Here is an 18,321-nt window from a genome sequence, read left to right as displayed (position 1 = left end):
TCATAACCAGGCGCATAGCCATGGCTCATCGCCTCTAGATTGATCTTGTCCCTATAATGAGAACGAGCAATCATGAAGGACTGATTGACCAAGGCATGATGGGCATTCCTCTCGAGCTGGTGCACCCAGGCCATGATCTCGATGGCACGAGCCATGAGCGAGCTGGTCCCCTCCGACCACACCACCTCAAGGTCCTCACAGGCCACTCCGAGGGCGGCGCTTAGGATATCGAGCTCGTCACTCTTTGCCTAAAGTTTTCTCCTTTCCTCGGTGAGATCCACTGCTAGCCTAGCAGGAACACTCTCAGCCTCTAGCTTCCAGGTCATCTCCCTTTTGAGCTCATCCTAGAGGGAGCTAACTATCCGCTATGCGCCATCACGCTCTTGGTAGGCCTGGTGATGCTCTTGAAAAGCCTAGTCATGCTCCTGGCGAGCTGTGTCGTGTTCTGAGTGAAGCCTCTCCATGGGTTGGATCAGCTCATCCTACTCCTTGAGTAGCCAAGCGACCGCCATGACATCTAGGCTCGCCCTTCTCTCTAGGGCCACGAGCTTCTCCTTGGCCCCTAGCCTTAGATCCCTTTCTTTCTCAACCTCGCTCAGAAGGTCAAGGATCCGCTGGTGGGTTTCAGCGTCCTTCTTGAGAACCTCATCCAGCTCCTTCCTGACTCCGGTGGCTTCTTCATCATCCTTCCATGACCTCATTGATAGGGCCCCGAATGCCTTCTTAGCCTCGTTAGAATCCCGGTGGGCCTCGTCCACCCACGACCGAAGATTGGCTGCCACCTTGGCAAGGGGAGTCAGCTCGACCACCCTCTGCTGGGCGGTGGCAAGCTGAGTTATCACCTCCCCACGTAGCCGTGCCTCCTCGATGAGGCGGTCCTAGGTTTCCTTCTGTTGATGAAGGAACTGAGATTTCTCCCGGCTGTGAGCTATAAGGGACTGTAGGGAGATGATGGTCAGGATACAAAAAGTATAGAGAGGAAGAAAAGGGCAAGAAGTAGGACCAAAGCATACTCGACCGGAGAGAACAACAACGTCGCGTAATGTGCCCATGGCATGGTCTAGGGCCTCGAGCACGAACATGATCCCTATGTTGAGGCTCTCTCGCTCCATGCTCTCTATGGCATCGTCAAGGGTAAAAAGCGTCGATGCTAGATTCTGTGGATCCGTCCACTAGAGCAGGGGCTCACCCCACATGGGTGAGCTACTGCCCACTAATGTTAGGGTCAGGGACGACTCCCCGTTGGCCCCAAGTGCCACCGACCCCTCTCGCCATGATGTTCCCGTTAGGATGCCCCCTTCGGCGAAGGAAGGGGCCAGTGGTGTGGGTGTGAACCTCTCTCCCAGCACCATGACTCCTGGGGACCCCTCAGTTGCATCCCCCTCCATCTGGCCCATGCCAGGCGCCATCACTTGGGCCACCAATGGCATGGGTCGCGCTAATGCCAAAGGCAACGCTACAGTCGTGTTCGGCTGTGACCCATCTGTCACGGCCACCACCACCTCCACCTGCGTCGGTGGGGTCAGAACCGGTTGCGTCGCACCCACCACAATCGGTGCCATGAGTGCGGTTGGTAGTCCCGTCCGCCCCACTGTCAACAGTGGTATCGCGACCGTCACTAGCTACTCTGTGATGTCCGAAGGTGACCCTTGAATGCCCATGTCCACCCGTCCCATCAAGGGCATAGGCACCACCATGGGCGGTGCTCGATCGACCAGTGATGTGGTCACACTAGCGTCGCTCCTACCCAAAATAGGTGCGACACCAGCCGATGGCTGCCACCCTGATTGGAGGGCGATGCTCTTCTTTGGTGCCAGCACCAAGGGATTTTGGTGCATGCTGACGCTGCAAAGGATGAAAAACACAAGTCACGATGAAATCTGACTAAAACAGAAAAAAACAGAGGAATCGATAACTCACCTCGGCACCATCGGGCGGTAGATGCGTTTGGGGGACGAACCCCCAACCCTTGCTCCGCCTCATTGGAACGAGGCCACTTCGAGTCTGCTCCCTGCTCCTAGGCAGAGGGGCTCGCCCCAGGCAGCTGCTAAGGCATGTTGGCGGAACACCCCGCTCCCCATGGCTCTTGGTCATGACGGTGGGGCCACCCGCCTCCACTAGCACCTTAGACGCGACGGTAGAGCCACCCACCTCAGTTGACTCCTAGGGCATGCCGATGATACGTCCCACCTCTGCTGGCTCCCTAGATGTACCCTCCCCTCCGTGGGACGAGAAGGGTCCCAATATCTACAAGGACAAATAGATGCCTGTTAGCGCATCCAACGTTCTCTAGGTTGTTCCACTCGATATCATCGGCTACCATTTCTTCTTCCTCCCTCACCTCATCCTCATCACCATCGTCATTATCATCATTATTGTTGGTGTCCTCCCCTCATTTCCATGCCTACAGCTTCTGCTGCTTCTCCCTCTTCTTGTCCTCCTTCACCTTCCTTAGCCACTTGCCCTCGGCGTGATTTGCCCCACTCATAGCCAAATCCCTTGGCAGCGGAGCCAGGTGATCCATGAGGATGAGGTCACTCGGCTGGTCCCGCCTCTCATAGTTAGTCCCATAGGGTCAAAAAATCAATTGAAGAGAAGGCAGGAGAAAGGAAAACTTACAAAGACGACGTAACCTAGCTCCGTCCGCATCGGAGGATGCCTCGGTACCGGGTTGACGAAGTTGAGGGTGGCACCCACATTGTCCCATAAAGGCTCCATCACCTCCTTGATGTGTTGCACATTCTTGGAGTTGGGGAGCATTCCCTCGGCGAGCACCATTCCGTCGAACAACGCCTTGGGCGCCATCACGTATAGCGGGAGCACGCTCGTCATCAACGATGCCACCCTCCTCGCATGGTAGGCCCCGATGACGCCTAACCCTTTTAGGCCATTCTCCTTCAGGATGTGGATGGTGGCGATGTGGTCTCGGATCTTCTTCTTGTCCTTCTCCGGCAATCCCCACTTCCTCCACTGCTCCAGGGCCTCTTCGATTAGGCGCCCGGTGAACTATGGTAGAGGCATGGCGGCATCATTCCTGAGGTAGAACCACTGCGAGTGCCACCTCTTGTTGGACATCAAGAGCCGCATGGATGGGTACTCACTGACCTGATTGTTCCAAAGTTGGATGCCGATGCACTGCATCGGCATGTGTAGCTCTAGTCTGTCGCCCTTCTCCCTCTTCCCCTAGAGGCTAACAATGAAGAAATACCTCCATAAGTCAAAGTGGGGGCTGATCCCCAGGAATCCTTCGCACAGTGTGACGAACGTCGCCATGTGCTGGATCCCATTGGGATTGAGATGTTGTAGCTCAATCTTGTAGAAGTGCAGTAGCCCCTAGAGGAATTTGTGGGTAGGGGTCACAAGCCCATGCTTGTGGAAGTGGGCGAATGACACCACGTAGCCATCGACGGTGACAGTGAACCCTCATCCCCGGGCAGCAACCACTCCTCGGTCGAGATCCACGCACAGAGAAGACCACGATGGATGAGGCCGTCCATGCGTTGGAAGGTGATGTCAGAACGGCACCATAGATCCATTGGAGGTGGGAGCGGATGGATGCGAGCTCAACAGCGGTAGAGATGTGGAGGCAGGAAACCTAAGCATTGGCGATGGCGACGTGGCTGCGAATGCTAGGAGGTAGGCATGAGTATGAAACCCAGAGGACTAACCCTTTGGTTTTATAGGGGTGACGTGTGTGAGGAAACTAACTGCTCGCCTAGATCTCTATGCCTGCCACGACCTATCAGCATGTCTCATCGCAGGGCGTGCGCACGCAACCTATGGATGTACCCTCGAAAAATGCACCAAACATTCCACCTCCCTGAACGGGCCATGACTCGTCACAGGTAAGAGGGATACGGAGCTAAAAATGCTCCTACGGCTCGTCTAAGTCCAAGAGTTCGAAGGTTGACCCACAAATGGGTTCAACAATCATTCCGAGCACTTTTAGAGTGAGGGGTGGAAAGGAATGGGCCTGCTAGCAGCCAATACTTGGGTGCACGAGCATCGCGGGTGTCTCGGCCCATGTTTGATCCATGGTTTTTCCTCAAATAAAGGCAGAGAGCCCTCGAGACCGATTGAACCGACCTGAGAACTATATGGATTGACCGCTGAGAATATGGAGTCGGTCACCAGCTGACCCAAGCTAGACCCTCACGAACAGGATGCTGAGGCCCCACTTGGACTAGCCCGTTAACAACTCACCGAGCACCATGGCTCGTCCATAGAGGAAAATCATAGCATAGCTCATCCCCTCTGTTTTTATCAAAAAAAGCTTGAGGGAAGACGACATGTAGACGAGCCAACCCTCGACCGAACCCCTGCTACGTGCGGGGGCTCAAGAAAAGTTGGGCTCGTAAGGTGACCGAACGTATGATCGTAGAACGACAGACACCCATAGGGGTCAAAATTAGGAAAGACCTTTTCCAACCCACAAATCTCACGGCTATACCCTCGAGAGGCCTGATCATGACGAAAGAGAATCGTCGTCCCTAGGACACACCATGGGCGACAAGAAAAGGCCAAGGCCCTCAGAGTCCTCCTATTTAGAAAAGCATCCGAAGGAGTATTCTACTCTTTCATAGGCTCGAGGGCTACTGTCGGGGACCAATACTAGGGTACCCAATGAGGAGGAGCTAATGGTCATCAACATTGATTCAACCGAGCAGTCAAGAGCACGCCTACAGCTCCAACCGACCCCTAGGTGTGCGGGCTCTATCTCGCCCAACCTCCAGGGGTGGGCTCCACCTCGCCCGACCCCGAGGCTAAGATCTCCACCTCGCCTGACCCCGAGGTCACGATCTCCACCTCACCTGACCCCAAGCCCATGATCTCTGCCTCGCCCAACCCTAAGGCCACGGGCTCTACCTCGCCTGACCCTTGGGTTTGTGCTCCACCTCACCCGACCCCAAGACCATGGGCTCCGCCTCGCTAGAGCCCTTGGGTGTGGGCTCCATCTCACCCAACGGGGACCCATGCCGCCGCCAACCACTCCAGGTCCAAGCGTATGGGTCTAGGTCAAAACTCTAACACCAAGGAAGAGACCGGCACGCCCCGATGTAGCCCACGGCCACGACGGCCCATACCTAAGGATCACATCTAGAATAGTGTCGGGTATACCGGTGTTGTTCTGTCTAACCCTCGTACGAACACTAATAGGCGCATTAGTTCACCACGACGTCTGCCAGGATGGAGTGGAGCGCCATGACCGGCGGATGACGCCTGCGCATGGCATCAGTGACAGATAGGACCGCAATGTGGAGCCATCCCTGTTGACATCTATAGGGTCGGTGGGACCCACATGAAAGAGAAGAAGGATCTGGTGATCCTAGAGGCCTTTCTCTCTCTCGTTCTTCTCCTTTTCCCCCACTATAACCCGTGCTTTCCCCTAGCCAATAAAAGAGAAAGCAGGGCGCCCCTTGAGGAGGATCCTGGACTGATTCACCCACCAAGATTCGATATAGATCCGCACAAGAGCACAACACGAACGCACAGCTGAGCAACGATCGAGCTCTCAGCACCCACTCACTCCTTTCACTATAGACTTAGGATCCTTTCTCTCTCTCGCTCGTTTGTAACACCTACTATAAACTTTCAGTGCTAGTAACATGAGCAACAGCGATGAACTGGACGTAGGGACTTTCTACCTGAACTAGCATAAACCTCGTGTCCTCTAAGCATACCATCTGAGCCAGACGCGTAATACGAGAAATTTACTCATCGATGGTAACTCAAAACACCAACACCTAGCTTTACAAATGAAGGATATATCTTTATTTCAACTAATAATTTAATGTTTATTTGAAACTAAGAGCATTTAACTACCCTGATGCTTACTCTATCCAAAAGCTACAAAAATTATAGTGAGCACATATAATACAATGAAGCTACCATAAAACTTTTAGGGCTAAAGCTATCACCAGATTACCACAAAAAATCCTACAATATTTAACCTAATAATATTAAACACTCTCAAATGATTGAATAACTCCTGGTATCAACATGTACATATATGAACTAAATACACTAACAGATAGAGCACAATTTTAGTAACCTAACAAAATTTATTTCATAATTATTGGACACTTACATGATTTTATATGATTTACCAAAGATCAGCTCAAAAATTAAATTAGAAAACTATTTCTAATTCCTTAGGAAAAGAAAAACAAAACCTCCCACGTGGCCCACATGACACAGCGCGCGTGTGGGCAGCGGCCCATAGGCGCGGCCCACGCCAAGACGGCCCATGCCGGGGAATCCTACGCGCATCGACGACTTTGCAAAAGAGACCTCAAACTTCTCCTGAATTACGACTAAGTACTAACACTATTTTCTCCTCTCTCATAACTTCTCACTTAACCCCTTGGCCTTCCTGGAATTCCCCCATACACACCCTCGGCAACTTAGTGCACGGCTGTGCGGTGAGCGGTGGCACTGAGCGCCTACGCCGGCCACCTGGGACCTACGTAGGCCTACCTCACGAGTCGATCACCATCTCTGATCTTGGTGGCTATGCTAAGCGGCAGCTAGGGCGGCGAGACGCCCTAGAGCGAGCTACAGCGACGCGTGACCTTCCGCAACGGCGACGCGGCTACCCTGGCAATCTAGAGCACCTAAGAATCTAACTGGCTAGCGAGGGAGCATCAGTAGACTACCGTGGACCTAGCCAAGTTGACAGTTGGGGTGGGGGATGACGAAGGAGGGTTGGCCATGTGCGACCGAGCCGTGCGGCAGCGCACCATGGTGGCACAGTCGGTAGCGATTCTGCTGTCGTGCGCAAGGTGGAGAGGGAGGCTAGGCGAAGCTAGTGGTGTAGGTGCATTAGTTCGGGAGGGACGATAGGAGGCTTCCCCACATCCACGGCCAGACGTGGCCTTATCGGCATGGTGACGGGGAAATTCCAAAATTGGAGCTTGGCCATGCGTGCTTTAAGGCTGGGTGGGGTCAGGCAGCAGGAGGATATGATGGTGAAGCTATGGATGCGATGAATTGAATGGAGGTGATCGTTCTAAGGGTAATTTGATGGCATGGCTCGACAGCGGCAGCAGAGGGAGAAAGAGAGAAATAGAGGGACGGGGCGCGGTAGGTGGGCTTGGCTTGTTCTTGCCTTGGTGGGACACGGTCGACGTGATCGTGGAGGCCCACGCGCAGCCACTAGCAGATAGGTGCGCGCGTTCACGACCGACGTGGCCTGCACGCCGCATTGCCATCAATGACATGGCGACGGCGAGCCCGACCACATGCGCGCAGTAGAGGTGTAGAGATGCAGAGGAAGGCATGGACATGACGGCGAGGCGACGGCAGCGGTGCGGCGCGGCACGGGGGGTAGTGCGGTAGCGCGACGGGGCTGGCGGCAGCACCGCCCGGCTACGCAAGCAGCAGCAGCGGCTTCGCACGCTAGGAGCCAGCGGTGGCCAGGCCACAGCCTAGGCCAGAGCAGCCATGGCTAGCCACGCGCGGCAGCACGCGTTCGCGCAGAACAGCCAACATGGTGACGTCGAACGTCCGAGCATGGTGACCGCACCCACACAGCCAACCAGCCCGAAACCGTGTCGTGCACGAATTTTAAAGCGCCTATAAAAACTAAACGGTTGCTTCTGGACCTTAACCATCTGCACCATACTCAAGATGGCATATGAGACTATCAAATCGAGTTATAACACTATACCATCCCTTAACCCAATCTCTTAAAATAATTTGCTAAACATAGCAATGTCTAGCTGTTAACAAACTTGAAAATTTTCTAAGTTTTTGAGCTGAACTTGATTTCAATTTGTAATTTCTAGGCTAGTAGAAATATTAGCTAGTGATATCATTTTTCAACAGCAAATATTTCATTGTCATCTACAAAGTTCAAATTCCAAACTTTATTTAAGCGCCACATATATGTTCTATAGCATTTTATTTCAATAAAAATTAGTTTTAAACCCTACTTGATATACATGAACTATTAAATCAACTTTCTTTTAACATTTTTATTGATCATTTTAAGTTACAAGAAATTTATCTACACATGCATTGACATATAAACATGATGCTTATGACATATTTTAGTAAATAATTTAGGGTGTAACACCGAGGGTGTTACAATATATTGTAAGTCAGATCATGTGACAATCTCGTAGATTTGTTTACAAAATCTCTTCTAGCCACAACATTCAAAAGATATGTCCGAGAGATTGGCATGAAATTCTTGAGTGACTTGCAGAGCTCAGGGGGAGTAAATCCCTAATTATTAGTTCATATTCTTAACATTCGAAAGATGTTGAAACCCATGGTCTCGAAGATCAAAAGATATATATGTTGCATACATCTGTGCGGCAAGAATGTACTCTTTTCTCTGTTCTTTTTTCCACTGGGGTTTTTGATAGAGTTTTTGACGAGGCATGAGTTTGTCGTGGTATTAGCCTAAGGGGGAGTGTTATGAAACTAATTATGCTAGTGGGCTTATGCTAAATTAACTCTTGAAGTTCAAGAGCTCAAGAGTTATAACTGAAGAAGTTAAAGGGTTATCTTCTATTTATATAAGGAACCTATGTATTCACTATTATAAAAGTGAAAAATAAGAGAAGATTGGTTCCACGAATACTTTCTCTATAGTGTCATTTTACTTTCTGTAATCTTTCTATAAAAACAGAAGACAGAATATTCTATTAATTTTTACGTCTCTTATTGCTTGCGTAAAGGATCGAACAGCCGTAACTATTACATATTATAATATTACTAACAAGAGAGCATCAGCGGGGCCCGCCGGGTGTCGGTTAGTTGGCAGGGCAGCCGTGCGTCGTACTCGTAATTAACGCGCTACTGTAGTGTAAGTTGCTTTTGCGGACGTAGCATCCGGTAGTGCAGTGTCGGTAGCGCTCTTGATCCGCATACGGGCAATACTGTATACGGAGTAGTATAATACGCTGGCGGAGGGCCCACTTGTTTCTGCCTCATTTCTCCTTCCTGCACGCTGCGCCTGTGCCATTTGGCATTTGCAACCTGCAGCAGGAGAGCATTTGCAGGGGACTAGTAGTACGTTGCGCTGTTGCTAACCAATCTTTTATTAATCTGCTGCTAGGATTACTATTTACCATGGTCGTATTAGTAGCACTGCATTGGTCTAACGTCTAGTTTCTTTTTTTTTTTCTCTCATCTAAGTACATCCTGTAGTATCTATTTAGATACAGCAACCTCGCACACACGGTATACTGGTTTGCCTCGGCACCCCTACTCTAGGCAGGTAACTTCACCGCCTTTGAGCCAATTCGTCGAACACATGGTTTGTGTCACCTCTTTGCGAATCAGAGCATGGAAGATAGCCGGCGCAGCCGATTCCGGGCGGCGGGGCTCGCGTCGTCACCGGCCTGCTCTCTGCCAACATGTCTGCGGGGCTCGAACCTCCTCACGGGACGCTCCCGTCGTGCCTGACGACGCAAGCCACGGCCAGCAGTTCGACCAAGAACAACTGCCTGTCCGCCAACAGATGTCTGGTAATGGCCACGGCGATGTCTGGTAATGGCCAAACACACCTAATGCTACCAGAGCAAGCCATGGCCAGCAGTTTGACGCAAGCCACGGCCCGCAGTTCGAGCAAGAACAACGACGCAAGCCACGGCCAACTGCATGTCCGCCACGCCCGCCGCGGGCACGCAGCACCCAACCCCTGTTTTCCTAGAACCAGGCGCGCGGCGGCGGCAAGGGCAAGACCAAGGCCGGCGTCGTCTTCCTCACGGCGTGGCGGTCTTCCTCGCGGCGTGGAAGGCGGCCCTGAGGCGCGCCAAGATCCGGCCCCCCGACGGCTGGTGGAGCACGCGGCGTCCATCATGTCTTCCCCTGTTCTTCGCCTACTCGCCGCAGCTCCGCCCCGCGCTCGCGGTGGCCACGCCGGGGCGCGTCGGGGCGATGGCGGGTGCACGCGCCTGCGCCTGCGCGTCAGGGCTGCGACTGGGGAGGCCGCGCCGCCGCCTACCAGAACCTAGGTGAGCCGCGCGCGGAGGAGCGCGACGTTCAGCGGAGGAGCGCGAAGGACCGAGCGTGGGCGGTGACGAGACTAGAACGCGGGGGCTCAGGCCTGGTTTAGTTCCAAAAATTTTCACCCTAAATTATCATATTAAATTTTGCGGTACATATATGAAGTATTAAATATAGATAAAAAAAACTAATTGCACAGTTTAGTTGGAAATTGCGAGACGAATGTTTTAAGACTAATTAATGCATAATTAGCCATAAGTGCTACAGTAACTAACAGCGCTAATGATGGATTAATTAGGCTTAATAAATTTGTGTCGCGGTTTCTAGGCGATCTATGTAATTAGTTTTTTTATTAGTATCTAAAAACCCCTTCCAATATTCCAAAACATCCGATATGACATCCAAAAATTTTTATTTCACGAACTAAACATAGACTTAGCCAAGCCTGGCCACGGAAAAATGGAAAGCCATCTCGTTTTTCCAAAGCCTGGCTAAGGCCTCTTAAGTTGACCTGGCTACGAGCTATTTATAGGCAACCAAGGTTTAGCCACCCAACAGGAGGAGGATCAACGTCTTTTACAGCATTGACCGCTGCTCTTGTACGTGTGGACCGCAAGACCGGGCCTCAAGCAGGCAGGCAGTTATTAGGGCATGTACAGTACGTTTGTAAACCCCGTCTGCGTGTTGCTTATTTTATAAAAAGAACCCTGTGAACGAGGAGACGAGCTCACCCCGTCGTTTCGCGAGACGAAGAGCGTGGCTCGTGGTCCAAGAAGGCCTCGTCTCTCTAGAGTCGCGTTGTACGGAGGAGTCGACGAGCGCGCGAAGGAAGTTGAGGGCGCGCGGGAGATGATTTTGCGCGCCAAATCCACAGCGACGGCGAGCCGGAAGGGCAAGGTCCACAGCGGGCGGCCCTCTTCCCCAACAGCGGCGTAGCATCGGCTCCGCCCCACCAAGAGAGGTGCACCGGCGAGGTCCGCCCCGCCCGCCGCGTGTTGCTCGGGCGAGCTCTCCCGGCTGCCGCGAGTTTTGGAGGTGTGCGACACATGTTCTGTGGATCTGAAATTTCAGAGTGTCAACCGCTAGACCGTTCTCCTTCAGATCTACAGTTGAGTCAGGCCATGTTTAGTTTCCAAAAAAATTCACCCCAAAGTGTCACATTGAATCTTGCGGCATATGCATGGAGTACTAAATGTAGACGAAAAAAACTAATTGCACAGTTCTCGGCAAAATCGCGAGACGAATCTTTTAAGCCTAATTAGTCCATGAAAAGCCTTAAGTACTACAGTAACCCCACATGTGCTAATGACCGATTAATACCATTTGATTCGTCTCGCAGTTTCCTGATGGGTTCTGTAATTTGTTTTTTTTATTAATATACAAAAAAACCCCTCTCGACATTCTTCCGATACGTCGATGTGACACCCAAAATTTTTTATTTCGCGAACTAAACACACCCTTAGCTGTGGCATTGGGTTGGGAGTCTATCGAGCTATTGTTGTGAAGTCTTGCAGTTCATTTGTTGGGTTCAAAAGAGTATGCAACTAAACTTTTATTTTTGTACCTGAAGTTCTCTGAAACTCTGCTTTTGTGCTGCTTGTTTGCTCTGCTCTCGCTGTTCTTCTACAGAGAATAGTCTAGCAACTGCAGTCTTAATTCGGTGACGGCAGCATGTAATTCATATATCGATATTAGCAGCATGCTTTTTGTCTATGAGCCCTGTTGTCTTTCAGGTTCTATAGCTGCCTTGATGTGCCTTGTTTATTTGATCAGGTTGAGCTAATTGCCTTGATGAATATATAGCTGCCTTGTTTATTTCATCAGGTTGAGCTAATTGCCTTGATGAATATATAGCTGCCTTGTTTATTTCATCAGGTTGAGCTAATTGATTGCGGCAGCTTGCATGGAGCTTATTCTGTTTAAGTTCTGAAAATCATGGGTCCAGGTTCAGGAAAAGTATGTTTTTTTTCTAAAGTTCTGACTTCAGTTAGTGCACAATGCGGTCATCAGGATGCTGCCTGTAAATATTCCTGAATAACGTGCAATGAGCAATTGATGAACTAGTATGAGCGTTTTTTTTTCTAGCGTGAGTTAAATATTGCTCTATGTGATTAGCTAGCCACAAAATGGTATATAGGAATGGTAACTGTTTGCTTATGCTGAAATTTGGTTAATGCTAAAATGTTGTGAGAGAAAACACTGGTCCATGGCTGAAAAGTAGCTCAAGCGAACAGGGCGCATACTTATATTTGATCATAGATACATGGAAGCATTAAACAACTCGCATATAGTCAAATAGATAGCCCATTGTACCATATGTCTGTTTAGCTGTCTGTGTGTTAGATTCAAGAACTTGCAGACACCCCTATCTATGGTCTGTACATGCCCTTACAACGCTGTAAAAATAAAAATCAGTCTACTCCCAGACCATACCCAGTGGAGTAGTGGACCGTGCATATCCTACGCTACCCAACATGGCAGCAGTACTGACGCTCGTGTTTAAGGTGGTGTTTGGATTCGATGACTAAAATTTAGGAGGTGTGTCGGGAGAATGTTGCATGAGGTATTCGGATACTAATAAAAAAACAAATTACATAATCCGTTAGTACTCCATGAGACGAATTTTTTAAGCCTAATTAATCCGTCATTAGCACATGTTTACTGTAGCACCACATTGTCAAATCATGAACTAATTAGGCTTAAAAGATTCGTCTCGCAAATTAGTCGCAAACTATGTAATTAGTCTATATTTAATACTTCATGTATGTGTTCAAACATTTAATGGGACAACGACTAAAATTTAGGAGGGGCAACCAAACACCATCTAAGAGTGTATTCGTGGTACCCGCCCTCTCGGTCTAAATTGTCTCTGACCACCGCGACCCAAAATACAAAATCTATTCGTTCTTTAGATAACATTATAGGTAAAGGGTTCAAATCTATTCTTGTCTTCTCCAACAACAAAATCTAAAAGACAACCATTTCTATAAATGGATCTTCAGAAGAGGTAATACTTAGATTTAGATTATGCCTCTTCTAACACCTAAAATAGATGTTCTCCTGTTGGAGGCTATAAATATTGTCGTGCAGATCCTTTTACGGGTCTACAGCCTTACAACGGCGACATTCCGGGCACTGCGTAGTGGGTGATCGGGTCAGGTTTCCTCCTCTTTCTGTTTTACCGACTCCATCACGTGCATACAGTAGTGTGCTTCCTCTTCATCTTCTCCCTCCTATCGCCGGGTTCCTGTAGCAGCAAAAGTTTTGGTCCTCCTACTACGGTGGTTCTGATGCGACGAACAGTGACCGCTGCCGGTAGTCTTCGTCTGGGGAATAATAACACAGTACTACTACTACTACCATTCACGATCTTTTTAGCCTCATTTTCTTCACGTGCACATCCTCCGCTTTGGCCCCCGCTACCGCTCCTACTAGTCTACTACGTAGCCTTCGTCCCACGGTACATGCAATCCGGCAGTTTAAATCTTATCCTAAAATTCACGTAATCCTAAATTCGTTATCTTTTTAGATGAATTCCACCAATAAAAAATATCGCACCTTTAAAAAACCAACTCATCCCATATCGTACTTTGATAGAACATTCTTGTTGCACAGATGTATGCAAAATATATATCTTTTGACACTTCTATTAAAAAACCAACTCCATCGTCATGAGTTTTAGCACATGAGAAGAAGGATGTAGAGGGTCACATGCATAATTTCACACTTCTATTAAACTTGTCTTGAAAAATAAGGTTTAAATATTTTGTGCGATGGAGGGAGTACTGGTGTACTACTAGTCCACTACTACTCACGTTTTTGCCCTCGCCAAGTCGCCAGTCGCAATGCAAACATCTTTCTTCCGATTGCCATGGCTTCGTTTTGCCTCCCACGCGAGGGGGAATGTGAGAATGTTCCTGTCATGCCCGCAGCCCGCCCGCCCGTCGGTCAGGCCTTTTCCTTTTCCTGAGCTGCGTCCACGTTCACGACCTGACCAAACAACTCCCCAAATCGGTCCCATGTTTGTAAAGAAAAAAAGAAAAAAAAACACGGGCCCTGAACTAAATTCTTGTGGCCACGAGGTCAGTGGTCAGTTCCGTGATGTCCTCACCTAGGCCCAGTTTAGATGGCAAAAAATTTTGCAAAACGACACTGTAGTATTTTCGTTGTTATTTAGTAATTAGTGTCCAATCATAGTCTAATTAGGCTTAAAAGATTCGTCTCGTGGATTTCGTCTAAACTGTGTAATTAGTTTTATTTTTTATTTACATTTAATGCTTCATGCATGCGTCTAAAGATTCGATGTGATGAAAAATCTTAAAAAATTTGACGTTTTGGAGGGGATCTAAACAGGCCCCTACTACGCACCGGTGCCGGAGCAGTGCTCCCGCTAGTACTTCCTTGTCCACGGAAAGAGCGAGGCTTGTCTGAGAAAACGAGCCGAAACTCTCTTCCGACTAACTCGTTGTAAGAGAAAAATACTACTCTAACTAAAAAAATAAGCTAAATATTATAAATTATAAGACAAAAGAACAGAGCCATCGTGCTACCATCATCCCTAAGTGGTGGGAATCATTGCAAACAAAGCAGAAATGCAATGCCATCAGTGCTACAGCACGGTCGAACCAGGCCGTGTGCTGTGCTGGTATAATCCTCCTCTCCTTTTCTCGAGCCAGCCATTGCAATCGTGCCACGTTTTTTTTCTTCCCCCCCTTTTTTTTTTTGATATATAAGACTGTCTCTAATAAGGAGACCCAAACCTAAAATGGGTAATGAGAGATCCAAAATCAGCATCCAACAGAGTACCTATACGGGAGACCTATTTTAGGTTGCCTGAGAGACACAACTCAAATATGGATATCCTCTCTCCTGAAAACTCATTTGCAGAAAGGATTCTCTTTTGGATCTTGTTGTTGGAGAAGATGTCGAATATGTATTAAACCTTTTGCCTATAGCGCTACCCAAAATACAAATGGGTCTTGTATTTTAGGTGGTGTTGTTGAAGATAGCCTAAGAGCAATCCTACCGATTGACGCCCACATGTCAACTCCAAAGTTCGGACTTCCCTTCCCCAACCGCAGGCTGCAGCTGTAGGTGTGCTCTGAGTTCTGAATCTGAGGTACTGTATAGGTGGTGTGTGGGACCACTCCATAAACTCTGCTTCACAAACCCACCGTAGAGCAGCTTCACAAAAAAACTGGAGTTGTAGAGCACCTCTTTAGGTGCTATCACAACTCCATCCTTTTTCCTCAAACACTCCACTCTTTTTTCTCGAACAGTATACGTGGAGCTGAAACCGTTTAGTTAAAAAACGTGTAGCAGAGCCGTCTCAAACACCCCATGTGGAGATTCAAATAGCTCCAAAACGTTAATCGTTTTAGTTGTGTTCTAGGATAAGGGGGTGTTTAGATCTAGCTACTAAAATTTAGGAGGTGTGTCGGGAGGATGTTGTATGAGGTGCTCGGATACTAATAAAAAATAAATTACATAATCCATCAGTACTCCACGAGACGAATTTTTGAAGCCTAATTAATCCGTCATTAGCACATGTTACTGTAGCAAAACGTTGTCAAATCATGGACTAATTAGGCTTAAAAGATTCGTCTCGTAAATTAATCATAAACTATGTAATTAGTTTCGTAATTAGTCTATATTTAATACTCCATGCATGTGTCTAAACATTTGATGAGACAGCGACTAAAATTTAAGAGGGGCAACCAAATACCCCTAATAGCTTGCTTGTCTCGTTATCTAAACACATTTATTTTTAAAAATATTCACTACTTCAATATCAGAATGCAACGCCTGGATATATTTCAGAACTTAGCCTGATGTTATAGGTATGTTTGTGTCCTTTTTTTCCCTATAAACTTGGTCTAAACCGGATAAGTTTTAAATCACAATAAAGCTAAAATAATTTGTAATCTGAAACTAAGGGAGTAACAGTTACAGTATAAAAGATAGATAGGTTGCATTGGCGGCTTGGTGTAACAACCCAAAAACCATAGCTACAAAATTTTTTCTTAAAACCCCATGTGATGATGAGTGACATTGTAGAAGCCAACCCTAAGTGTTACATTAGAAGCAACCCAATTAGACAATTTCATGAGCATGGCATGTCATTTGTTATCATGTTTATTTAAGTACTGACAAATGAAACATAGCATGCATTGTCAACTCAAATAAGTGATTTGGATTTTCATTTGTTTTATGTAATGTCTAAACAACACCTTTAAAAAAAAATACACCATAAAGTAATTAATACTCAATCAAAGAATAAATGCTTAAAGAGAAAACTAATTCTATCTTTGTATAACAAAACTCCACCTATTTTTGTTATACAAAATAGCTAAATAAAATTTCCTAAAACTCCAATAAATTAGGTGCACCAATTTGGAATTCAAATTCTAGAACCAAATTCGAATTCAAACAAAAGAGAAGAAATGAAAAACAAAATAGAAAAAGAAGAGAAGGGGTGTAGGCCTCGCAAGCCGCCTCGTCTTCCCAGCGCGCGCGGCCCACGAGCCGGCCCAGCGCGACGCCCACTGTAACGTCCCGCCTCTCCAAGGTCGGGCCCGCTTACATCTGGCAGCTTCTCTAGGATATAGACTGCCCTCACAGACCAATACAGGTCTTTTCTGCGCACTTTGTCCTCACTCGTGCGCACCCGGGAAGGACTTTCCGGTCAGTCACCCATCGCTCCAGGACAAGCACGCTTAACCTCGGAGTTATTTGCAGATGGGCTTTCAGAAAAGAAATCGCAACTTATTGGTATGAGTATCCTATTAATCCTGTTAAGCCCTAGGCCGGGATGTTACACCCACGCCCGCGCACCCGTCTACCTCGCTCGCAGCCACTGCCCGCTGGACCCCGCATGTCAGCCACCCCGTCTACAGTGTCATCTTCCTCACCCACGCCTCAACCGCCTACGCGACCGGCGCCCGACAGCGGTGGCAGGGGCGGGCCAGGGGGTCACGCCTGGGGCATGGCCTTGTCCCCTTGGCACCGCGCCCACGCAACCACACACGGCCATTGGATGAGATGCACGCCTCCGATCCTCCTCAATCTCCAGCCGTCGAACGTCGGGCTCCATGGCCGAGCTCGGCTATAAGAGCCCCCGATCCTGGTTTCCCTAGCGCTCGTCCCATCGCCCCGCCGCCACTTGGTGGCCAACCACTTCACACCGAGAGTAGAAGGCCGAGGAGGAGTTCGAGAGAGGAGAATAGAGCCACTACCGGGAGAAGGACCAGGAGCACGCCGGAGTTCGGAGCACCGCCGTGGATCAAGCCGGAGTAGACGACACTGCACGGCACTGCTTCCGGAGCTACACGACCGTAACTTGTCACTGCACCGCCATCCTCTCTTCCACAGCAGCCACGGTGAGCACCCGATTCTTCCCCTGCTCGCCGTCAGACCTTGCTACTTTAGCCATGGCGCTCCATATTGTGAGCGCGTAGGCCAAGGCCATCCCCGGTCTCTAGGCACACAAGCACAGCACACTCACACGCACGTCGCGACCATCCTCGAGCCCTTGAACGCTGTAGACCTCTCCAAGTCCCACGGATGCCGTAGCCGAGCACGCATGTCATGATCACGACGCCGCCACCATGGCGCAGCCACCACCGGAGCACCAGACCACCTCTGAGCACCAGACCACCGGTCCGAGCACCAGACCACCAGTCCGAGCATAAGACCACCAGTCCGAGCACTAGACCATTGGACCGAGCACCCGACCAACGGTCCGAGCACCAGACCACCGGCCAGAGCACTGACTACTGTGGCCAGTACTGCTGGGAGCGCCTGGCGCCTCCTTGACTCGCCCGTCCTGTTCGCTGAAGCCACGGGTAACTCACGCACATGCCGTGACCACCCCGCTGGAGCCCTGTAGTGACCCACGTGCCTCGTCGTCGTCACCATGACGCCGTGGCCACCGGGAAGACCCTACCGGCCACCTAGAAATCGAAAGTCCTACCTTGAGCTCTGGACGCCCTCACCGTGTCCACATGGATCCGTAGGAGCCTACACTCCCCACCGTGATGCCCCTCTGAGGCCATAGCCCCCACACCGACGACGCCATGGCCAAAGCCACCGGAGGCCCTAGAGGACCCCTTGACCTGCCCAACATGCCCGCTAGAGCATTGTGATGCCCATGCGCGCCACAGAACCGACCAATGCCGCTGCACCCGCGCCATCCCCGCATGCCGGTTGTGCTCGAGCCACCGTTCGCCGTGACTAGTGACTTAAGAAGCACCATCCATCGCCCTAACCCCACCGTTGCAGACGCCATGGCACGGGGAGGCTTTTCCCCACCTCAATTGGATGCTTGAGCCGTTGCGGGAGCTCACCGGTGAGCACGTCGCC

This window comes from Miscanthus floridulus, chromosome 6 (assembly GCF_019320115.1).
Source record: "Miscanthus floridulus cultivar M001 chromosome 6, ASM1932011v1, whole genome shotgun sequence".
NCBI lineage: Eukaryota > Viridiplantae > Streptophyta > Magnoliopsida > Poales > Poaceae > Miscanthus > Miscanthus floridulus.
Note: the sequence above shows the minus strand (reverse complement) of the source record.